The sequence below is a fragment of the Equus asinus genome, chromosome 3 (genome assembly GCF_041296235.1).
Source record: "Equus asinus isolate D_3611 breed Donkey chromosome 3, EquAss-T2T_v2, whole genome shotgun sequence".
NCBI classification, from domain to species: domain Eukaryota; kingdom Metazoa; phylum Chordata; class Mammalia; order Perissodactyla; family Equidae; genus Equus; species Equus asinus.
The window spans coordinates 87,155,766-87,172,487 of NC_091792.1; the positions used below are offsets into that span (position 1 = coordinate 87,155,766).

The following is a 16,722-nucleotide window of genomic DNA, read 5'->3' on the forward strand; positions in this document are numbered from 1 at the left end:
CTGGCTGCTCTGCAGAGAAGACGTGGGGCCCCAGTTAATACAGCAGTGTCAGCTAAAGCAGCAGACAAGTGAAAGAAGGAGCCATCCCAGACACCACTTTGAGCTGAAGAACTGCCCAACCGATCCCAGCCCAGATTTAGAACTGTGGAAAATAACAAATCATTATTGTTTTAACTCACTTAAGTCACCTTTTGTGGTGACTTGTTACAAAGCCATAGATGACTGATACAACTAGTAAAGCATTTCAAAGTTCATAACATCTTTCATTTGTTTTTTTGTTTAATTCTCAACACAACCCCACAATCATTTAAATAAGAAGGAAATTGAAGCTCAGAAGCTCAGAAAGCTGAACTGACTTGCCCAAGGTCATATGGTGAATAAAGAGCAACATTCATATTTAACACAGGCTTTCTGACATGTATTTGCATGAAATTTCCACTCCTGGAAGGATCAATGACGTTGGAAGAGATCAGTGTGGGGTGGAATAGCCGGAGGAAGTACAATTTGATTTGAGCCTTGGGGGAAAGGTGGGCATTATATGGGAGCCATGAATATAAGTCACTATTCCAAACTCCTCACTTTGTACATACAGTAAAGTGGGCAATATAAATTTAAAGATGAAATATTACCATTTCCTACCCCTACCCTCTCCCAAACACTATAGTACCCATCATTCAGTACCAACTATATTCAAAAGGACTCGCCATGGTTTCTCTCATTCTTACAATAGTCTGAAAAAATCCCCCAACTTTATAAATAAACTAAGGCTCAGCAATCTAAGTTTAGCTAGAATAGAGTGGGAATTCAAATCCATATGTGTTTTGCTCCAGACCCGGAATTATTTCCACGCTGCTTTTAGTACCCCTAGAACTCCATCTCCGGTGGACCAGGGCTACATGAATGTTGCAAAGTTCCCAAAGGAGCAGGTTTTGTTCAGAAGGAGATCTATGATTTCCTCTTCAGCATACTAGAGGCATACTAACAAGTCAGTGCCCTGTTCTTAGAAATCACATAAAGGGAGACTAGATCTATGTTCATGGAGTAAAGGAGTCCAGCACAGCTGTGTTAGAGGATAGTCTCTGCTTTCCTAAGCAAGATCTGGCAGAAGGAATCCCATAGATATTCCTCTCATCTTTCAAGTTAGTCTTCATCCTTAAATAGATTCATGACTACCCTGCAGCCATCTTGCTTGCTGCTGTCGCCATTGCTGACAGCTTTGTCGTGAAGATAAATGGAGGATATAGTCAGGTGACGTTAGAGCAACTCCAGTCTGCCCTGTTGAACATGATCATGTGCGTTAACATGTCTGACACCGTACCCAGCACAAAATGGACACTCAGTCAGCACTTGTTTTCTTTCTTTTATTTCAAATAGAAGGGAAATAAGAAAATGGACCTCAAAATCCCAATCTTACTCAAAGTACCTTAAAAGAATTGTGCAATGGGGGTCTGGTGAAAAAAGATAAGGAGATATGAGCCAAGTCAAAAAAGTAGCGAAGAAAAATAAAAGCACAAAGTTAACTCGACACATTCCAGCCTTGGATAGCAGATCTGCCAGTTGTGTGACTTATTCACACTCCTACTCTATCTCTTTCTAAATGTTTGTGTGTATCTTGTGAGGTACTAAAGACTGTTCTAGGGGTATGCATCAATGAACAAATCTGACGAAGATCCAGGCCCTGGTGGAGCTCACATTCTAGAAGGGAATCATATAATACCCGTGTATCTTGCAGTTAAATTAAGCTTCAGGATTCTCAAGTCTTTACAATCTGTACAGTGGTAATGGTCCTAAGAAAATAAGTGAAAGGCTGCAATTTAGTAAAAGTATGTGCTGTGGGCTTTTGTCTCTCAGGATTCAATAAGCCAACCCCTCTCTCCACACTCTGATTGGGAAAGGGTGTACATCAGTGGGAATAAATGCTCCCTAGATGTGGTAGGTAGACATCAGGCAGACATGCCCGAGAGGTAGCCCTTGGAGACCTGGTGATGAGCAGGGGCAATCCCATTTCCAAGTCTTCTCTACTAAAAGGAGTCTATCTATAATATTTACCATACATACTTTGTTAGAAATGTTTTTTTCAGATCTAGTTAAAACAAGATGTTAGATATACGTCAATCAGCAGGCTGACAAGCTCGTTATTATAGATGTAACGTTTAAAAAGTGGAGCAGAGAGGAAAAAATGATAATATAATGAGGTCTCTAAAATTATATTAAATTATATATGTGTCTAAAAAGAGAAGAAGATGATTGAAAAATAGATTCCTACCCGAAATGCCCACAATGGAACTTGAGCATATCATGGAAAATTCTAGGGCAAATGCTCACATGTCTAAACTAACTTTATCTTAGATCACCTTGATAGCTAGATAAAATGATTCACATCTTCCCTTCTAAATGACTACAAATCTTTGAGAATGTGAATTTCACTAGTGTTTGCAATTTTTTATATAGCACAAATATATCAAGTGTTTCAAGATTTTTTTCCAACACCTTTATACAGTTTTCTAAAATTTGACACATGAATAAGTTCTGAATAAAATGAACACATCCCATATCATAGTTCAGGTCAGATGATTTTTCAAGCACTGTAACTTGACCTTTTACCAGAGAGGAAGACCAACGAGCAACCAGCTAGTTTTTAAAATTAGCTTTAAAATCTTTCTATATCCAAATATCACAAAATATTTTCTGCCTTTTAGCCTGATCCATCTACTACCCTTTTGTCCTTTCAACAGTGATCTAGAATGCTAACTGGTGTGGGGAATATGATTCTTAACCTGTCTTCCTAAAAATTTGCTTGCTACTTTCCTATTGTCACAAATTCATCTATCCCTTTTCTAGAACACACTGAGTCATTCCTCTTTAAAATTTTCTTTTACTTTTCATTTTATACCTTTCCACATTGAGCTATGCATTATGATGCATTGCTTTTCCCATAAAATAAAATAAAATAAAAACCAGTTTTAAACTGTTAAACTTCACTAATCTGAATGACTAACCTGAAACTCTCATGAATTTTTCAATTTAAGGCTTTAAAATTTCAGGTTGGAGCTAAAAAGGGCACTACTCTTTCTGCACTATTTCTGAAATATATGTCTCAGTTCAGTTTAATGTAAAGCTCGCCTACACAAGTGAAGGTGAATTTGGGATGTCGTTTGAAGGGGGAGCCGAAAGGATGTGTGAGTAGAGGAAAAGAGAGGAATTGAGGCTATCTTAGGGTTGTGTTCTCTTGAAGTAGAAACTGAGACACAGTGTCATGTGCAAGTGAGTTATTAAGGACCAGAAACGGTGAAGGCTGTAATGGAAGCAGGACAGGGAAGGGGGAAGGCAAGTAAGAGCATCATTTTAGGCAAAGTTGGGAAGAGGGCGCTTTAGCTCAATCCTGCAGGAGGACTCTGGCTAAGAAGTGATGCCTCAGAGTTTGTCCTGACTTGGCAAAGAAATTGGGCTTTCATACTCTCATACCAATCAGTCAATCACTGAAGTCCACTGCAGGGGGATCTACACTTCCAGGCACTCCAACTTCATATGGGTTTGAGCAAACCAGTTCCAGGAGCCTTAGAGTGTCTCCTCAAGGAAGTAGCAGGTACAAGTGTTAAAAATAAATCTTGAGGAGGGGTAGCGGAGGGGTGGGGGGTGGGGTGGGAGAGGGAGGAAGCTCTACAATGACAACGGGTGTCTCCGGAGGCTTTGGGCAGAGCACCAACAGTGTCCACTACAATTACATATAATGTGCTATTCAGTGTGTCTGCTGACGAGTTGTTCCAAAGGTTCCGCTCCAAACTTACTGAATCAGAATCTTCATTTTAACAAGATCCCCATTTGATTTTTATACACATTAAAGTTTGAGAAGCACTGATGTATAATACCCTCCCCGATAGCTTGTTTCAAGGATTAAATGAAACAATGTTGTAAGGTACCTTGTAAATGGCTGTCACTTTATCACCATGATGGTGATGATATCGATGATGATGTTCTTACTGCATCCATCTATTATAGCATTTATTTTCTTTATACTATAATAGTTGATTCACTTGTCAGCTACCTCTACAAGACTGTTTCTTATAGGGGTGGTATTGGTGTTTGGGATGAGACAATTTTTTTTGTTGCTTAGGCTGTGCCATGCATTTTAGAAGCTTTAGAATCCCCAGGCATGCAATGTCAGTCAGGAGCACCTCCAGTCTTTTTAACGGCTAATAATACTCCTCCGCTCCCACAGTGTTAAAAATTCCGAGAGGGGCAATACTATCCCAATTTGAGAATCTTCGAAGTCCTCAGGGGGAAGATCATGTTTTAATGTAATTGTGTGTCCTCCTTTTCCTAGAGAATACAGTGCCTGACAAGATGAGACTCTTAATATATGTTTATTAAATAACAAAATAATAATCGAGACCATCTTAGGTGTTTCATTATCTCAGTTAATCTTCACAATGATCATGGTTGGTGGGTCATTATAATTCTTACTCTATAGGTGAGGAACTGAACCAGGAGGAGGTTAAGTATGCTGTCTCAGATCACACAGAAATAGATTAAATCCATTTCAGTTTGATTTCCAGGCTCGTACTTTTGTAATTCACCAAGATATCTGAATAAATAAAGGATTTAATAAATGAACGAGTTCATTTCTGTGAATGCCTGTCTGTTGTCAGTTGTTATAATGAAGCAGAGTAAAGGCTAATTTCCAGAAGACAATTCTTAGACAATTCTTTAAGTTCCAAACACATTTGAACTGTTCATAGAGTTAGTTTGGACTGCCTCCAAAATCCACCAACAATGCTGGGAACATGGCCATGACTCCAGCCAGAAGGTTGCTGCTCCATTCTCTGTCTGAGGAGAAGAATGGACCACTCAGCTAGCCTCAGACAAAAGTTACATCAATGTTCACAGCAAGGCTGCTCCAAAGGAGTGAAAGAGTATCTGGTAGGTGTGTGCCTTTTACTTCCCCAGCACAGTGGATGCATACTTTTCATTATCTACTTGTCTTACTTTAGCCTTTTCTTCAGAGTTGATCATTATTTCCTCTTGTCCTAGATAAGGAGATTTTAAGAGAGATATACACTTCTAAGACCAATTAAAATTTTCTTTTTTACATCTTCATATTTGTGAAATGTGGATATGGCTTTCATCTGAGGTTAGAAGATACTTTCCCAACCCTTTAGCAGAGAAGTTGGAAATTTAGTTGTTATTGCTTTGTGCCAGTGTTATTAAAGGCGCTGGTATCACAGACAGGCTAAAATGTCAACGTAAGTTGTTTAAGTAGTTAATAAATGACAGTATAATGCAACAGCGTGATAACCAAAAAGTTATTGTGTGTTTAAGAATGTAGGGAAATAAAGATAGCAGATTTAAATATACCGTAAGTGTATGCTTATTGCTGGAATAATGACCATACTTCTTTATTGTCTTATAAATCTTCAGTGCTTTAAAACTTTGGCATGAACTAAAGAGCCTGTTAGAACACAGCTTCCTAGGCGCCACCCCTAGATATTCTGACTCAGGAGGTCGACAGCATGGGGGAGGTGGGCATGGAAGCTCCCCGGGAAGCTGCTGCTGGTGCTGATCTGCAGACCACACTTTCCAGTGCTGAGAAGGGAAGATACTTTTGCAGATATTCCTTAAATATGCTTCTGATTACCCAAGTTGAGACAGAAAGTCTAAAGCGAGTACTAAAGTTTTCAAAGTCAGGTTTATTAATGTATAGTTTATACAAAATAAAATTCACCCCTTTTAATTGTACAGTTTGATGAGCGTTGAAAAGTGTAAAGTAATATGACCACAATCAAGGCATAGGAAATTTCTAATCACCTTCAGAAATTCCCCCACCCGCTTGCAGCCAATCCCCTCCTCTCACGTCTAGTCCTTGGCGACTACTGATTTGTTACTATGGTTTTACTTTTTGTAGGATATTCTATAAATGGAAATCTAGTGCCTGTAACCTTTAAGTCTGGGCTTCTTTCACTCGGTTTAATGCTTTTAAGATTCATCCACAACATTGCATGTTGCATGTATAAATAATTTGTTTCTTTTATTGCTGAGTAGTATTCTGTTATTTATTTGCTTTTCCATTCTCTAAATGATGGCTGTTTGGGTTGTCTCTAGTTTGGGGCTATTATAATTAAGATTGCTATGAATATCTTCATAGAGATCTTTGTGTGATACTAAATTTCGAATAGAAATCCAATAACGTTTTTATTCCATTACAAAAAGTATCCAGAATTAGGCAGAGAATACGTATTATTTCAAATGCATGATGAGTTACAATGAAACTGTGTACTGGTCAGCAGAGTCCAGCCAGAAGGATACTTTCACAAAGTAGGACAAGTAGTTGAGTGAATATTAGTTATATCCTTCATCTTCTGTTTGGGTTTTAAGATGAAGTAAATCAATGAGTAAAAGCTCCCAATTGTTTACCAAACACATGTATTTAACAAATGAACAAATAGTAACTCATTTAAACCTCATAACAATGCTATGGATTAGTTATTAATATATTTTCACATTTCACATGAAGAAATTGAGGCACATAGACATTAAGTAACTTGCCCAAGTCACATAGCTAATAAGAAAATGGCAGAGCAAAGACTTGAATCCAGGCAATCTGGCTCTAGAATCCATGCACTCAACCCCTCTGCTATGTTGTCATCTATATGCCTGGTATTTGAACACTGGAGAAAACGCAAAGAAACTGGCTCTGCTCTGAAAATCCGAAATTAAGAGAGGTGCTTTAAGAATTCTGTGAACTGGTCATTGACTGGGGCTGCTGCCGATAGTTTTAAATCCATTCCTTTGACACTCCCTGTCCGGAACAATAAGGAACTAATCAAATGAAATACGGTCCTGCAGGAGTCATCAATATTACATCCATTCTTAACCACACGCCTCCTGAGAGCCAACATGCCTAGATCAATGAGAACTGCCAGGTCTGAGACAGAGTCAGGGCAATGGGAAGCCTGGGTAATGGGTGCTATTCCTATTGAGTGTCCTTTAGAATACAGACCTAGTAAATAGTTTATTTTTAAACATGCTGTGAAAAGGATGCCTAGTTCAGTTAAACCCTGTGGATGAACTAGAGAAATTTACAAGCTCTTGAACTTAATGGCAGATACCTACATGGATAAATGTGTGCTTTTTTTCACTGTTATTATGACTTACGTAAAAGGGTTGTTTGGTTACATGAGCAAAAAAATAGACCAGCACATGTCAGGCAATATAAATAAAGGCAACTTAAAGGCGAAAAGGCTCTTATAATAAGTCATAGAATCATCAAAGCTAGTACAGATTCTTATGACTTATTCACACATCATAAAGAACTATCATTTTAGCAACAAATATCTATTATCAAAATCTTTTATCTGAATTTCTAGAGCAACTGCTTAACTGCAGACATACATAATTCAATTAAGGACAAACTGACAATACATGTTTAACCAATAAGAGGTGCAGATGCGACTGCTATTGGCTCTGCCTCCCCACAAAGTCTGTTTCCTCTTGCTCTGAGGCACAGAGCTAAAATATATTGTGTAACGTCCTTTGGCAAGCTCATGCTACTAAATTCTTGCCATTCTAATGCGGTTGGAAGCAATGTACAGCATCTCTAGTTCTGTTTCCTAACCCCACTGGACCTCCCAAATCTTCCTACCTCCCTTTACACCAATGCCTACATGCCCCCACCCTCAACCACGCCCGGTGTGGGAATATAATAGAGGACACTGATGCCCTAGAAAACTGAGAGATCAACTGAAGGAAAAAGCCTGGTTCCCTTAATGACTGTGTGGAGCAAAGCCCCTCACCACTGTACTGAGTTCTGAGATGAGTGAGAAAGAAACCCTACTGCGTTAAGCCACCAAGATTTGCTTCCTTTATCTAACATAGTGCTTTAAAATTATACTATTAGTCTTAAAAAGGGCAAGATCATGAGCACGACAGTGTGAAGCGGCACGCTAACCTGATGCTACATAACTGCTCACAGGTAAACTGATCCCTAAGGATCTGGGGAAGAAAGCTTAGACTCAAACCCAGACAGTGATATCAATGAAGAAAGAGGACAGATGTATGCTAGGATTTACAGTAGTAATACTTGTAATAACAGTTTGCAATAACAATAATTTGTAGTCATATTAACTATTTGCTTAAAAAGTTTTTTCTTTTCTACATGTGAATTATAATTTTCCTTGAATAATTAGCTTACTTATCAGTATTTCTCTACTGATTTTGTTAGAGATTGATTCATCCTCAAATTAGGTTTGCATTTAAAACTTTTGTCCTTGTATCTTTTAATAAAATGAACTTGTTTGCTTATTTATCAGATATGAGAAAAGATTGGCCATATTTTGCTCCCTGAAAATTTAACTGATACTGATTAAAAATGTAAGGTTTTTCTTAATTGAAATTTTTCTAGATAATTGTAGATTCATGTGTAGCTGTAGGAATTAATACAGATCAGTCCCTTGTACACTTTGCTCAGTTTCCCCAAATAGTGCCATTTTGCAAAACTATAGGTTAATATTCACAACCAGGATATTGATATTGCTGGAATGCACCTACCTCATTCAGATTTCCCCAGTTTTATTTGTACTCCTTTGTGTATGTGTGTATGTTAAGTTCTATACAATTTTATTTCCTGTGGCAGATTTTTTTTTAAGGTATACTGATTTGTTTCTTAAGGAGAGTCATAATCTTCTTTGCTGTTATTTTACTTTCAAGGAGTCTTTTATGAAATAGCATCTCTTAGTAAGGAAACATTGATATAAAGTTCTATAATTTCTCAGTTTCACTTGTTTCTTTTATCCTTTTAAATTCAAGAACAATTAAATATAATACTCTTAAAATAAGTGAATGAAAATAAGTAAATAAATAATGCATTTTTCATCTCAGACCATAGACAGAATCTTAGACTGGATGCATTATAGAGGGATTTGCATTATGTACTTCTTGTGCAGTTTACAACTAGATTTATTTTATATGCATTATATCTCCACTTATATTTACTTACCTTACCTGCAAAAGACATAAAATTTCTATTTTCAAAATGTATTTAATTACATGTTTGATCATTCTAATAGATAAAGTAGAATATTTATTTGACAAATATTTTTATGGGATGCTAAAATCTCGGTCATCAGGTGAGCAGTTACAAAGTATTCCAGATATAAATTAAGGCAACAAAGGCACATGTTTGTAATTTAGTGTTGTATTTTCCTGAAATTCTGCTGTTTTCATTTCAGAAACCCTTACCCAACCTCCCTCTGTTATGCAGAGATCCTGATTTATAAGAGTTAAATTTTCAAACCAGACAACTGTGGTGTCTACTTCTAATACATACAGTAGGGAATGGCAGGTTAAATAAAGAGAAGATGCCAAAAAAGAGTACACTCATTATTCTTTAGCCTGGGGGGACCATCCACTTATTAAAAAGCAGATTTTGAGCTTTTGTGGGCTGTCGACACGTTAAGACAATCAAGTCAATGCTTCTGTCAATTACCTTGCCAAATGTCATACTACTTTTGACAAATATCTAAGTTGACTGCTGGAAAGTTCACTCATTGCAACCCTAACTTTATTTCTTACCTAAGTTCTTTCTTGTCTAAAGAAGACCCCTCAACCTACAGAATAGAATAAACTTTTCAAGTGAGAGCATTCGAGAGATAGGAAAGGAAAATGAAACAATGGAGACAAATAAAAGGACATTCATTAGGCAGATTGCACCAGAGAGATTGTTTTTCCCTTAAAGAATGTCAATCATGCAAAGCAAAGTCAGGGATGTTTAGACCTTGGCAAATTTTCATGGAACAGTTTCCAATTTATACAGACTTTTTTTAAAACCCTTTCTCCAGGATTTGACTATCCGGCTTAATAATATTTCTACTTTTTTATATTAATTTCTGAAATGAGAGTGGCTGAGTTGCCCAGGTTTCTATGTATTTACATACCACTGTAAAACTTTATGTAAGTATGCTATGAAATTTCAGCTGAACATTAATGTTTGTCAGTCGTGTTGTAGGTGCACCACTTCACCCTTTGTGCCCACCCCCCACCCCACCTTTCCCCTGGTATCCACTAAACTGTTCTTGGTCCATAATTTTAAATTCCTCATATGAGTGGAGTCATACACAGATTATCCTTCTCTCGCTGGCTTATTTCACTTAACATAATTCCCTCAAGGGCCATCCATGTTATTGCAAATGGAATGATTTTGTTCTGTTTTACAGCTGAGTGGTATTCCATTGTATATATGTACCACATCTTCTTTATCCATTCATCTGTTGCTGGGCACTTAGGTTGCTTCCATGTCTTGGCTATTGTAAATAATGCTGCAATGAACATTGGGGTGCATAGGACTTTTGGGATTGCTGACTTCAAGCTCTTTGGATAAATACCCAGTAGTGGATGACTGGATCGTATGGTAGTTCTATTTTTAATTTTTTGAGGAATCTCCATACTGTTTTCCATAGTGGCTGCACCAGTTTGCATTCCCACCAGCAGTGTATGAGGGTTCCTTTTTCTCTGCAACCTCTCCAACATTTGTTGCTATTAGTTTTAGATATTTTTGTCATTCTGACGGGTGTAAGGTGATATCTTAGTGTAGATTTGATTTGCATTTCCCTGATGATCAGCGATGATGAGCATCTTTTCATGTGCCTATTGGCCATCAGTATATCTTCTTTGGAGAAAGGTCTGTTCATGTCTCCAGCCCATTTTTTGATTGGGTGGTTTGATGTTTTGTTGTTGAGTTGTGAGAGTTCTTTATATATTATGGATATTCAGCCTTTGTCAGATATATGACTTGCAAATATTTTTTCCCAGTTAGTGGGGTTGTTTTTTGTTTCAATCCTGTTTTCATTTGCCTTGAAGAAGCTCTTTAGTCTGATGAAGTCCTATTTGTTTATTCCTTCTATTGTTTCCCTTCTCTGAGAAGGCATGGTGTCCGAAAAGATCCTTTTAATATTGATGTCAAAGAGTGTACTGCTTACGTTTTCTTCCAGAAGCCTTATGGTTTCAGGTCTCACCTTTAGGTCTTTGATCCATTTTGAGTTTATTTTGGTGAATGGTGAAAAAGAATGGTCAATTTTCATTCTTTTACATGTGGTTTTCCAGTTTTCCCAGCACCATTTGTTGAAAAGACTTTCTTTTCTCCATTGTATGTCCTCAGCTCCTTTGTCGAAGATAAGCTGTCCATAGATGTGTGGTTTTATTTCCGGGCTTTCAATTCTGTTCCATTGATCTGTGCACCTGTTTTTGTACCAGTACCATGCTGTTTTGATTACTGTAGCTTTGTAGTATGTTTTGAAGTCAGGGATTGTGATGTGTCCCGTTTTGTTCTTTTTTCTCAGGATTACTTTAGAAATTCGGGGTCTTTTGTTGCCCCATATGAATTTTAGGATTCTTTGTTCTAATTCTGTAAAGAATGTCATTGGGATTCTGATCGGGATGGTGTTGAATCTGTAGATTGCTTTAGGTAGAACGGACGTTTTAACTATGTTTATTCTCCCAATCCATGTACATGTAATGTCTTTCCATCTCCTTATGTCTTCATCCAATTCTCTCAGAAAGGCCTTGTAATCTTCATTATATAGGTCCTTCACTTCCTTAGTTAAATTTACCCCAAGGTATTTTATTCTTTTTGTTGCGATTGTGAATGGTATTGTGTTCTTGAGTTCTTTTTCTGTTGGTTCATTACTGGAGTATAGAAATGCTACTGATTTATGCAAATTGATTTTATACCCTGCAACTTTGCTGTAGTTGTTGATTACTTCTAACAGTTTTCCAATGGATTCTTTGGGGTTTTCTATATATAAGATCATGTCATCTGCAAACAGCGAGAGTTTCACTTCTTCCCTCCCTATTTGGATTCCTTTTATTCCTTTTTCTTGCCTGATTGCTCTGGCCAGGACCTCCAGTACTATGTTAAATAAGAGTGGTGATAGAGGGCATCCTTGTCTCGTTCCTGTTTTCAGGGGGTGGCCTTCAGTTTTTGCCCATTGAGTATGATGTTGGCTATGGGTTTGTCATATATGGCCTTTATTATGTTGAGGTAGTTTCCCTCTATGCCCATTTTGTTCAGAGTTTTTATCATAAATGGCTGTTGGATCTTGTCAAATGCCTTCTCTGCATCTATTGAGATGATCATGTGGTTTTTATTCCTCAGTTTGTTGATGTGGTGTATCACGTTGAACCATCTCTGTGTCCCTGGTATGAATCCCACCTCATCCTGATGTATGATCCTTTTGATGAATTGCTGAATTCTGGTTGCCACAATTTTGTTTAGAATTTTTGCGTCTATGTTTATCAGTGATATTGGCCCTTAGTTCTCTTTTTTCTTGGTGTCCTTGTCTGGTTTTGGTATCAGCGTGATGTTGGCCTCACAGAATGTGTGAGGAAGTGTTCCATCTTCCCTAATTTTTTGGAATAGCTTGAAAAGGATAGGTATTAAATCCTCTCTGAAAGTTTGGTAGAATTCCCCAGGAAAGCCATCTGGTCCGGGGGTTTTATTCTTTGGGATGTTTTTGATTGCTGTTTCAATCTCTTTCCTTGTGATTGATCTGTTTAAATTGTCTGCCTCTTCTTGAGTGAGCTTTGGGAGATTGTAGGAGTCCAAGAATTTATCCATTTCCTCTAGGTTATCCATTCTGTTGGCATATAGTTTTTTGTAGTATTCTCTTATAATCCGTTGTATTTCTGCAAAGTTTGTTGTTATTTCTCCTCGCTCATTTCTGATTTTGTTTATTTGAGCTTTCTCCCTTTTTTCCTTTGTAAGTCTGGCTAGTGGTTTGTCAATTTTACTTATCTTCTCAAAAAACCAGCTCTTTGTTTCATTGATCCTTTCTACTGCCTTTTTCATTTCAATAGTATTTATTTCTGCTCTGGTTTTTATTATTTGTCTCCTTCTGCTGACTTTGGGCTTTATTTGTTCTTTTTTATATAGTTCTGTTAGGTGTACTTTAAGGTTGCTTATTTGAGATTTTTCTTGTTTGTTAAGATGTGCCTGTATTGTGATGAATTTTCCTCTTAATACAGCTTTTGCTGTATCCCACATGAGTTGGTATGGCATGCTATCATTTTTATTTGTTTCCAGGTAATTTTTGATTTCTTCTTTAATTTCTTCAATGATCCATTGCTTGTTCAGTAGTGTGTTGTTTAGTCTCCACATCTTTGTGCCTTTCTCAGCTTTTTTCTTGTAATTAATTTCTAGCCTTATAGCATTATGATCAGAGAAGATGCTTGTTATTATTTCAATTTTTTTAAATTTGTAGAGGCTTGCCTTGTTTCCCAACATATAGTCTATCCTTGAGAATGTTCCATGTGCACTTGAGAAGAATGTGTATTCAGCTCTTTCAGGGTGAAGTGATCTATATATGTCTATTAAGTCCAATTGTTTTAGTTTTTCATTTAGCTCCACTATTTCCTTGTTGATTTTCTGTCTGGATGATCTGTCCATTGATGTGAGTGGGGTGTTGAGGTCCCCTACTATTATTGTGTTGTTTTTAACATCTTCCTTTAGGTCTGTTAATAGTTGCTTTATGAATCTTGGTGCTCCTGCGTTGGGTGCATAGATATTTATAAGTGTTATTTCTTCTTGATGAAGTGTCCCTTTGATCATTATATATTGTCCCTCTGTGTCTCTCTTTACCTGTCTTATTTTGAAATCCACTTGGTCTGATATAAGAATTGCAGCACCTGCCTTTATTTCCTTGCTATTAGCTTGAAGTATTGTCCTCCATCCCTTCACCCTGAGTCTGTGTTTGTCCTTGGGGCTGAGGTGTGTTTCCTGGAGGCAACAAATTGTTGGATCTTGTTCTTTAATCCATTTTGTCACTCTGTGTCTTTTTATTGGAGAGTTCAATCCGTTTACATTGAGAGTGATTATTGATGCATGTGGACTTAATGCTGTAAATCTGTCACTCATTATCTTGTTTTCCTGCATTTCTTTTCCTGTTTGCTTTAGCCTACCCATTTAATACTGCAATTTCTTATGCTGGGTTTCTGAGATTTTTCCTTATTTATGATTTGTGACTCTGTTCTCTACTTTATTTTAGTGTCTACCTTGAAGTTTGTATTTAGAATCTCGTGTATAATATAGTCTATTCTCTGGTGGTCTCTTACTTACTTGACCAATACTGATTTAGACCCTTTGCTCTTCCCCTCCTAAATAATTATTTTCATTTCTTATTCCAACTCGTGCTATGAATTTATAGTTAGAGTGATGAGATCATCTTTGCTTTGGTAGTTTCCTTACCTTTACCCTAATGCTATAGTTGAATATTTGCTATCCTGTTCTGGTTCTATCCATCGGTCTCCCTAGTCTGTGGATTGTGACCCCTTTCTCCCTTTTGTCTTTTTTCAGGTATGAGAGCCTTCTTGAGGATTTCTTGTAGTGGAGGGCTTTTAGTTACAAATTCCCTTAACTTTTGTTTGTCTGGAAAAGATTTAATTTCTCCCTCATATCTGAAGGAAATCTTGCTGGATAGAGTATTCTTGGCTGAAGATTTTTATCTTTTAAAGCTTTGAATATGTCACTCCATTCTCTCCTAGCTTGTAAGGTTTCTGTAGAGAAATCTGCTGACAGTCTGATAGGGGCTCCTTTATAGGTTATTCTCTTCTTTTTTCTTACTTCCCTGAGTATTCTTTCCTTATCTTTCCTTTTTGCCAATTTTACTACTATGTGCCTTGCAGTAGGTCTTTTTACATTGACAAATCTAGGAGATCTAAAACCCTCCTCTACACACATTTCTCCGTCAATCCCTAGATTTGGGAAGGTCTCTTCAATAATTTTGTTAAGCACACTTTCTGCTCCATTTTCCTTTTCCACATTCTCGGGAATTCCTATGATCCTTATGTTCTTACTCCTCATTGAATCCACTATCTCTCAGAGATTTTCCTCATTTTTTTAAATTCTTAGTTCTCTTTCTTCCTCTGTCTGGAGCCATTCAGCCTGTGTATCTTCAATTATGTTAATTTGGTCTTCTACGGTGTCTACACAGGCATTCAGGGAATCCATATTCTGTTTTATCTGGTCCATTGTGTTTCTCATCTCTAGTAATTCTGTTTGATTCTTCTTTATAATTTCAATATCTTTTGTGAAGTAACTCCAGAACTCAGCTTGTTTCTCTATCTTTCTCTCTACCTCATTGAGTTTTTTGATTATAGCTGCTCTGAACTCATTATCACTTAGTTTACCTAATTCCAAGTCCTCAGGACTTAATTCTATGTTTTTATTGTTTTCCTTCTGGTCTGGGGCTTTTATAAATTGCTGGATGGTAGAGGAGCGGATTTTTCCCATGGTGGTAGAATTCGGTTGCAGTTACAGCCTGTCGCCACTAGATGGGGGTCGAGAGCCACATGTTCTGAGCTCTCTGCCTTCGGGGCAAGATGGCTGCGCCCACTGGCTTTGCCAGGAGGGAGGGGCTGTTATTCTCACGCTCTGGTCTGGCTTCAGATCAGTTCTGTTCTCTGGTCTCCCCAGGCCCTGGGTTTATGGGGTGCCTGCGGATGGAAGCTTTCTCCCCATCAGTAGGTTTCCACTGAATCAGCGGCAGGAGTCCTGGATGATCCCCAGTCACATGGCCCCTCCCCTGGTCCTTCCCTACCCACACCCCAGCGATGGCAGACTCTAGGGGAGGGAGCGATGTTCTCTCCTACCGTTCCAGCACCTCCGAGGCCGTAAGTAGGGTTTATGAACTCCACCTTTTTGGTATTGTAGGTCTCTAACGTGTTGGCATTAGATTTATTCTCTGAAATTCAGTTTTTCCAAACCTTTGTTGTATTTTGGAGGGGAGAGAATCCCGGGTCAGCTCACCCCACCATTTTGTTCCGCCCCTTCCTCCTGATTTATTTTCTTGGTTGTAGTAGGCCTCAGAAAATTTCCCTCTATTAATGAGAATTTATGTATATTTTTTTCATTGTTTATTCTCTGTTATATTCACTGTTTGCTGTTTGCTTATTTCATAGATTTTTAAATCAGTGTCATGATGTTAAAATGTAACATCTCAAGCATATTTGTTAATAGTATAAGAAACTTATAATAAATGGTAAATTTGATCAAACTAAGTCTGATACATAAAAATAAATCCATATAATTCAACATAATCAAAGCTTTTCTTCATGGTATATTTTCCTTCAAATGTTTAAGCTAATTTATGCCCCAAGACACTGAAAGTCTAAAGTAAAACAAGCCTACAGAGAACTCCATGGCCACATTTCCTTCTAGATATGGCTTTGCTTTGTGAGAATGACATTTTTTTTTAATGTACTATTACTATACCTCATTCAATTCATAATAAGTTTTAGGTTTTTTTCCTGGAACTCAAATACAACTTTTAAAGAAATGAAGTTATGTGATAAATATTTTCAACACTAGTACTGTTGGCCAGCTTTATTTTTGATACAGATCTATATGGTATATTCAGAAACGACAAACATTTACTTTGTCTTTATGACTGAATGTTTACTTTTATAAACGAAATCAGTGATAACTCAGGACCAAAATGAAAAAATGGAATGGTACCATATGTTCAATAGAAAGAAACAAGTTTAAGAGAAGAGCACTCATAGTGCACGCCAACAAGATATACACCATTTAGAAAAGTAGGAAACACGTGAGTCTATGGTCCAGAATACGTATATAGGATAGATACAAAACCTAATAAAGATGTTTAAGTTTGCACATACTTACCTAAGTGTATCAATTTGTTTTTAATGATTCAACATATTCCATCATTAGTACCA

General features: G+C 37.4%; 1 protein-coding gene across 3 annotated transcripts in view; it reads right to left on the reverse strand.

Annotated features, from left to right (window-relative positions):
• GRID2 (glutamate ionotropic receptor delta type subunit 2) overlaps positions 1 to 16,722 on the reverse strand; it is a 1,392,659-nt gene that overhangs the window by 184,977 nt on the left and 1,190,960 nt on the right. The window lies entirely within an intron of this gene.